The sequence below is a fragment of the Lolium perenne genome, chromosome 1, assembly GCF_019359855.2.
Source record: "Lolium perenne isolate Kyuss_39 chromosome 1, Kyuss_2.0, whole genome shotgun sequence".
In the NCBI taxonomy this organism is placed as follows: Eukaryota; Viridiplantae; Streptophyta; class Magnoliopsida; order Poales; family Poaceae; genus Lolium; species Lolium perenne.
This window is the reverse complement of record NC_067244.2, coordinates 100842021-100850186: the sequence shown is the minus strand read 5'-3', so window position 1 is coordinate 100850186 and position 8166 is coordinate 100842021.

Here is an 8166-nt window from a genome sequence, read left to right as displayed (position 1 = left end):
TTGACGATCCGACTACACGTGCAAAGCTCGTGCGCCAATGCAATCGCTAGGACAATCTCCGGGAGTTACTGATCTTGCGGATGCACGATCAACCTGACCAGCGAGGGTCTTAATTCCTACCTGAAATCGAGAACAAGTAAGAACTAATGATGCAATCAGAATATTGCGGATGAAAGATGAAAGCTTTATTGAAAAAGGTGGGATTCCGAATAGTCGGTCTTGTTCTGGGCGTTGGCCTCAAAAGAAGTACACGAGAGTTGCAGGCTTGCAGCGATGGCTAACTTTTAATCTAATCAAAATCCGAGTCTAAACGTGACGGCTATGGGGGTATTTAAAGGAGGAAAAGGTGGGGTTTCGGCCAACCATACGTATGGTGGTCGAACCAAACCCTAGAAGGACTTTCCCCCTTCAATACGGACTCTAAAAAGTGGCTGACTTAATTCCTGCGAAAATGACATGGGCCGGGCCCAAAACTAAAGGTGAGGCAGCACCATAACATGCTATGGACGAAATTATGAAGTGGTAAACTCTTTATTTCGTCCATGTCTTCATCTCTTCTTATGGTGGCTTCAAAGTTCTGAAATCTCCACTTGCGGCGTCATCTTCAATCCTCAAACGTCTGCTGCCATCTCCTCCATGCGTGATCATGCTCCAATGCTTGTCCTCCTCATCCATGCTTGGTCCATCATTCCTAAGAGTAACAAACATATCTGATTTAGGCAGCATCACATTCTCATGTATGTGAGGAATAGTTCCAAGAAACGAAAGTACCTGATAGTTAAGTTGTTTGGCACGAGCTCGAGTGATTGGTCCTTGTATTTGTGTGGCTGTAGGTACAGTGGTTGTATCAAGAGATGGGATGTCCACATCACACATGGAGCCAGAAGGGCAAGCCAGGGGGAGGCCCACGGCCTCCTCCCCATGTAGCCGCGCGGCCGGGCCCACAGGCGCGCCGGCGTGTGGGGAGCCCACCTCGGGACTCCACCGACATCGCCCCTTTGCCTATTTATTCCCCTACATCGCGAAAACCCGAGATATATCTATCATACTCCAGAAAGACTCCGGGAGCGCCGCCGCCATCGTGAAACCTAGTTTCGGGGGTCAGAAGTTCCTGTTTCGGCACCCTGCCGGGACGGGGATCGACCCCCGGAGCCTTCTTCATCAACGCCACCGCCTCCATCATGCTCCGTGAGTAGTTCCCCCATGGACTACGGGTTCTAGCAGTAGCTAGTTGGTACTCTCTCTCCCATGTACTTCAATACAATGATCTCATGAGCTGCCTTACATGATTGAGGTCCAACTGATGTAATCGGTGTTGTGTTTGTTGGGATCCGATGAATTGTTACATTATGATCAATCTATCTATAAAGTTTGTGAAGTTATTGTTGCTGCAATCTTGTTGTGTTTAATGCTTGTCACTAGTGCACGAGTGGCATGATCTTAGATTTAAGCTCTATAATTATTGCTTAGATTGTATCTACAAGTTGTTTGCACATGTCTATGTCCGGAACCCGAGGCCCCAGAGTGACATCAACTGGGATAACTGGAGGGGATGGCTTAGATATGAGGATCACAAGTTTTCGCCAAGTGTTAATGCTTTGCTCCGGTGCTCTATTAAAAGGAGTACCTTAATTACCAGTAGTTTCCCTAGGGGCCCGGCTGCCACCGGCTGGTAGGACAAAAGATGTTATGCAAGTTTCTCATTGCGAGCACGTGTGACTATATATGGAAAACATGCCTACATTATTAATAAAATGGATGTTATCTCTTAATGCTATAATAATTATGTCAATTGCCCAACTGTAATTTGTTCACCCAACACTTGTATTGGAGAGTTACCACTAGTGTAGATAGCTGGGAACCCCGGTCCATCTTTCATCATCAAATACTCACTCGGTCCTATATGCCATTAGAAGTAGTATCAACTATTTTCTGGTGCCATTGCCTATGTGTTACTGCTACTGCTGCTGTGTTACTGTTACTATTGCTCTCATATTACTGCTGCTTTCACATCACCCCTGTTACTAGTGCTTTTCTAGGTGCAACTGAATTGACAACTCAGTTCTTAAGGCTTATAAGTATTCTTTGTCTCCCCTTGTGTCGAATCAATAAATTTGGGTTTTACTTCCCTCGAAGACTGTTGCGATCCCCTATACTTGTGGGTTATCAGAGGAGCAGGAGGCATGCGCGAGAGGAGAAGAAGAAGTCCAGGCCGGCCCAGCATCCGGTCAGACCGGCCGCCACGCCGGCGCGCCCGGTCCCTGGCCCGGTCCAACCGGGCGGCACGCCAGATGCGTCCCGGCACCAACCGGACGCGACGCTGATGCCAACCGGGCGGGTTACTGCAGAGCAATTCCTACGCCCGGTCAGCACCCAGTCACTGGCCCGGTTTGAACCGGCTAGCCCGGTCCCAGGCCCGGTCAACCGGCCCCTAAACCGGACGTGTCCGAGTCTGTCTCGACCAGATCTATTATGGGTCGGTTATTCTTGTATCTTTTCGACCAGAAGTCGTCCCTGACGCCTATATAAGTGCCCAGGACGCCCCCTAGCTGCTTTAGACCACGTTTAAGATAAACCCTAGTTCATAGTTGTTTGCTAAGCAAAACTATTGTTCCCAACTGTCCAATTCGTTGCGATCTAGAGTTTTATGCTACTGAAAGTTTGTGTGATCTGCTGTTCCATTGGGGATTAGAAGATTGCAATGTACCGCTTCGTGGTCGGCGGGTACGTGCGCAAGTGTGTGGAGCTGCGAATATCTTGCAGGGTTGAGGGCTGTTGCATTGGCATCAGGAATCAATCGAGAGACTTCGTCGGCGTCATACAAGTTATCCTCCTCCTCATCATCATCGATTTCATCCGCTGCTACCATCGTGTGTTCATCACCACCCGTCGCTTACTGAGAAGATCGGGCAACCCCTTATCAAGTTCCCCAAAAAAAATTAGGGCCACTGTCGTGTTTGGGCGGCCGTGTTACTGCCAAAAATGGCAAGTTCTTCTTAATTCGCCCCCACCGCTCCACGCACACATTGTAATGCATGTCAAATCTCATGTTTAAAAGGTGTCAATGATGATAATGTTAACACATAATGGAAAATTAATGCAGGCTGAATAAATCATGAAAATCTACAAAAAACAAACGACTTCATTGCTTATCCCAAAAAATTCCGACATTGTTACTATCCTCAATAGTAAAGATTGCATAAGGTAAGGAAGCTAACAAGTGTTCTAAATCTTCCAATTGATATCAAATACTAACATCTTTGAAACAATGTTCCTCTGCTTTGCCGAGAACTCTTCATTTTGACGATGTAGCAATGTTTGTGTTTCTCTCATCTGTACAAGCTTTCTTTGCCTCACATTCAAGGTAGATGTATCAACTTCCTATTTTGTTGTGATATATGTCAGGTTCACCGTCGCAATTGATTTTTTACATGGTGTGATTGTAAGGGTATTTTACCCTTATCCATTATTTTGGTAACAATGACACCGTAGCTAGAGTAATCGGAGTAATACATGTCTACAAGATCATTCTCAGGTATTAGTCTAACAAGCATAATGGTGTATCAATGGAACAAGAAGGTGAAGGGAGACCCCCACTTCGATGAGAAAAGGGGACACTTTTTCTCTCTTCAGGTCGGCACCTGGTCCGGCGGCACCGGCTCATGCACCGGCCCGGCGTAGGCTGGCCCTTGTGCCAGTTCGCACCGGAGAACTTCCAGGAGATCAACTGATGTGGTCTAAGACCTAGGATGTGGCCCGATCTCGCGAATTGACCCGAAGTCAAAGAGGGGAAAAGAGGGAGAGACGAAGAACGCGATGAACACGAAGAACAACACACGCACACCAACCTGATACAAACTAATTTCACTCCCGTGGCTCGATGGACCACGCCGATAGAATCAACCCGGAAGAGACACGCGGTAGAATTCTGAACGGAGAGACCAGTTTGGGACTTGAATCAAGTTGTGAGAGAGAGAGTGGGTGATACGTCTCAAACGTATCTATAATTTCTTATGTTCCATGCTACTTTATTGATGATACTCACATATTTTATACATACTTTATGTCATATTTATGCATTTTCCGGCACTAACCTATTGACAAGATGCCGAAGAGCCAGTTGCTGTTTTCTGCTGTTTTTGGTTTCAGAAATCCTACAAAGGAAATATTCTCGGAATTGGACGAAATCAACGCCCAGGGTCTTATTTTTCCACGAAGCTTCCAGAAGATCGAAAGGGATACGAAGTGGGGCGACGAGGCGCCGCCACGCCAGGGCCACGCGGCCAAGGGTGGGGCCGCGCCGCCCTGTTGTGTGGGCCCCTCGTGACGCCCCTAAACCTACCCTTCCGCCTATAAGAAGTCTTCGTGGCTAATACCCCAGTACCGAGAGCCACGATACGGAAAACCTTCCAGAGACGCCGCCGCCGCCTATCCCATCTCGGGGGATTCAGGAGATCGCCTCCGGCACCCTGCCGGAGAGGGGAATCATCTCCCGGAGGACTCTTCATCGCCATGATCGCCTCCGGATTGATGTGTGAGTAGTTCACCCCTGGACTATGGGTCCATAGCAGTAGCTAGATGGTCGTCTTCTCCTCATGTGCTATCATTGTTCGATCTTGTGAGCTTCCTAACATGATCAAGATCATCTATTTGTAATGCTACATGTTGCGTTTGTTGGGATCCTATGAATATGGAATACTATGTTATGTTGATTATCAATCTATCATCTATGTGTTGTTTATGATCTTGCATGCTCTCCGTTGCTAGTAGAGGCTCTGGCCAAGTTGATACTTGTAACTCCAAGAGGGAGTATTTATGCTCGATAGTGGGTTCATGCCTCCATTTAACTGCAGGACAAAGGATGTAAAGTTCTAAGGTTGTGGATGTGCTGTTGCCACTAGGGATAAAATATCAATGCTTTGTCTAAGGATATTTGTGTTGATTACATTACGCACCATACTTAATGCAATTGTCTGTTGTTTGCAACTTAATACTGGAAGGGGTGTGGATGCTAACCCGAAGGTGGACTTTTAAGGCATAGATGCATGCTGGATAGCGGTCTATGTACTTTGTCGTAATGCCCAATTGAATTTCACACTACTCATCATAATATGTATGTGCATTGTCATGCCCTCTTTATTTGTCAATTGCCCAACTGTAATTTGTTCACCCAACATGCTATTTCTTATCGGAGAGACACCACTAGTGAACTGTGGACCCCGGTCCATTCTTTTACATCGAATACAATCTACTGCAAACATTGTTCTTACTGTTCTTTGCAAACATCATCTTCCACACTATACATCTAATCCTTTGTTACAGCAAGCCGGTGAGATTGAAAACCTCACTGTTAAGTTGGGGCAAAGTACTTTGATTATGTTGTGCAGGTTCCACGTTGGCGCCGGAATCCCTGGTGTTGCGCCTCACTACACTCCGCCACCAACAACCTTCAACGTGCTTCTTGACTCCTACTGGATTCGATAACCTTGGTTTCTTACTGAGGGAAAACTCGCTGCTGTACGCATCACACCTTCCTCTTGGGGTTCCCAACAGACGCGTGCTGTACCGTCACAAGCAACGTTTTTTCTGGCGCCGTTGCCGGGGAGATCAAGACACGCTGCAAGGGGAGTCTTCCACTTCCAATCTCTTCACTTTGTTTTTGTCTTGCTTTACTTTATTTTATTTACTGCTTTGTTTGCTTTCCTATATCAAAATACAAAAAAATTAGTTACTTGCTTTACTTTATTTACTATCTTGTTTGCGTTCTCCATATTAAAAAAAACACAAAAAAATTAGTTACTTGCATTTACTTTACTTATTTCATCATGTTTCCTCCTAAGTTCACTCTTAAAGATGTACCGGTAGGACGAGGGTCTATCATTGGAAAAGATAATATAGAAGATTTTTTTACTCATATTAGTACGGTTGAAGATTTTGAAGATAGACACTTGGTAGAACTTGCTCGTACCAATGAAATTGCTGCTGCTTCTTTAGTACACATGTTAGAAGCTAGATTTGTTAATCTCAACCCCGCAATGCAACATATGTTCCTTACACTCTGTGATATGGAAGAAGGAGAAAAGAAAGATTTTGTCTTAGAAACCCTTCTTAAAGAATTTGGCGATGTAGCAAGAGAAGCTAGAAAAGTCTTTACTAAATATAAGATGTTTGGCTCTTATACCAACTTTGCTAGTACCCTTGAAAAGATGGAAAAAGATAGACAAAAGTACACTAATAAAGTTAATTATGAGGGGGATATTAAAACATCAATACCGTGCAAGCTCTTAGGAATGTGCGAGGCACTAGAAAAGAATTTTGACTGGCTTGTTCCTGAAAATTTGTTTGATGAGAATAGCAAGCCTAGGAGTAATGAAAAATGAGCCTCTGAAACTTACATAGATAAGATACAATGCATAGTTGAGAAAACTCCAAACCCCTCTATTGATGCTTCATCTCTTGATGTTACTTGATTCACACTTTCTGCGCCTAGCTGAAAGGCGTTAAAGAAAAGCGCTTATGGGAGACAACCCATGATTTTACTTCTGCACTTTTGTTTTATATTTGAGTCTTGGAAGTTGTTACTACTGTAACAACCTCTCCTTATCTTTATTTTATTGCATTGTTGTGCCAAGTAAAGTCTTTGATAGTAAGGTTCATACTAGATTTGGATTACTGCGCAGAAACAGATTTCTTGCTGTCACGAATTTGAGTATTATTCTCTGTAGGTAACTCAGAAAAATCTGCTAATTTACGTGAGTGATCCTCAGATATGTACGCAACTTTCATTCAATTTGAGCATTTTCATCTGAGCAAGTTTAGTGCCCAGAAAAATTCGTCTTTATAGACTGTTCTGTTTTGACAGATTCCGCCTTTTATTTCGCATTGCCTGTTTTGCTATGTTTGATGGATTTCTTTGTTACATTAACTTTCAGTAGCTTTGTGCAATGTCCAGAAGTGTTAAGAATGATTATGTCATCTCTGAACATGTGAATTTTTGATTATGCACTAACCCTCTAATGAGTTTGTTTTGAGTTTGGAGTGGAGGAAGTTTTCAAGGATCAAGAGAGGAGGATGATACAATAGGATCAAGGAGAGTGAAAGCTCTAAGCTTGGGGATGCCCCTGTGGTTCATCCCTGCATATTTCAAGAAGACTCAAGCATCTAAGCTTGGGGATGCCCAAGGCATCCCCTTCTTCATCGACAAATTATCAGGTTACCTCTAGTTAAACTATATTTTTATTCCATCACATCTTATGTGCTTTACTTGGAGCGTCTTTATGTTCTTGTTTTCGTTTTGTTTGAATAAAATTGGATCCTAGCATTCATTGTGTGGGAGAAAGACACGCTCCGCTGTTGCATATGAACACATATGTTCTTAGCTTTATTCTTGATGTTCATGGCGAAGGTTGAAACTACTTCGTTAATTGTTATATGGTTGGAAACAGAAAATGCTACATGTGGTAATTGGTATAATGTCTTGGATAACTGGATACTTGGCAATTGTTGTGCTCATATAGATCATGTTTAAGCTCTTGCATCATGTACTTTGCACCTATTAGTGAATAAATACCGTAGAGATTGTTGACATTTGGTTTGCATGATTGGTCTCTCTAAAGTCTAGATATTTTCTGGTGAGGGTTTGAACAACAAGGAAGATAGTGTAGAGTCTTATAATGCTTGCAATATGTTCTTATGTAAGTTTTGCTGTACCGGTTCATACTTGTGTTTGCTTCGAACAACCTTGCTAGCCTAAGCCTTGTATTGAGAGGGAATACTTCTCGTGCATCCAAATCCTTGAGCCAAAAATTATGCCATTTGTGTCCACCATACCTACCTACTACATGGTATTTTCTGCCATTCCAAAGTAAATTGCTTGAGTGCTACCTTTAAAATTCCATTCTTTGTCTTTGCAATATATAGCTCATGGGAAAAGTAGCTTAAAAACTATTGTGGTATTGAATATGTACTTATGTATCTTATTTCTTATTAAGTTGCTTGTTGAGCGATAACCATGTTCCTGGGGACGCCATCAACTATTTCACCTTTGTTGAATATCATGTGAGTTGCTATGCATGTTCGTCTTGTCTGAAGTAAGGGTGATTTATCATGAGTTGAATGGTTTGAGTATGCATATTTTTAGAGAAGAACATTGGGCCGCTAACTAAA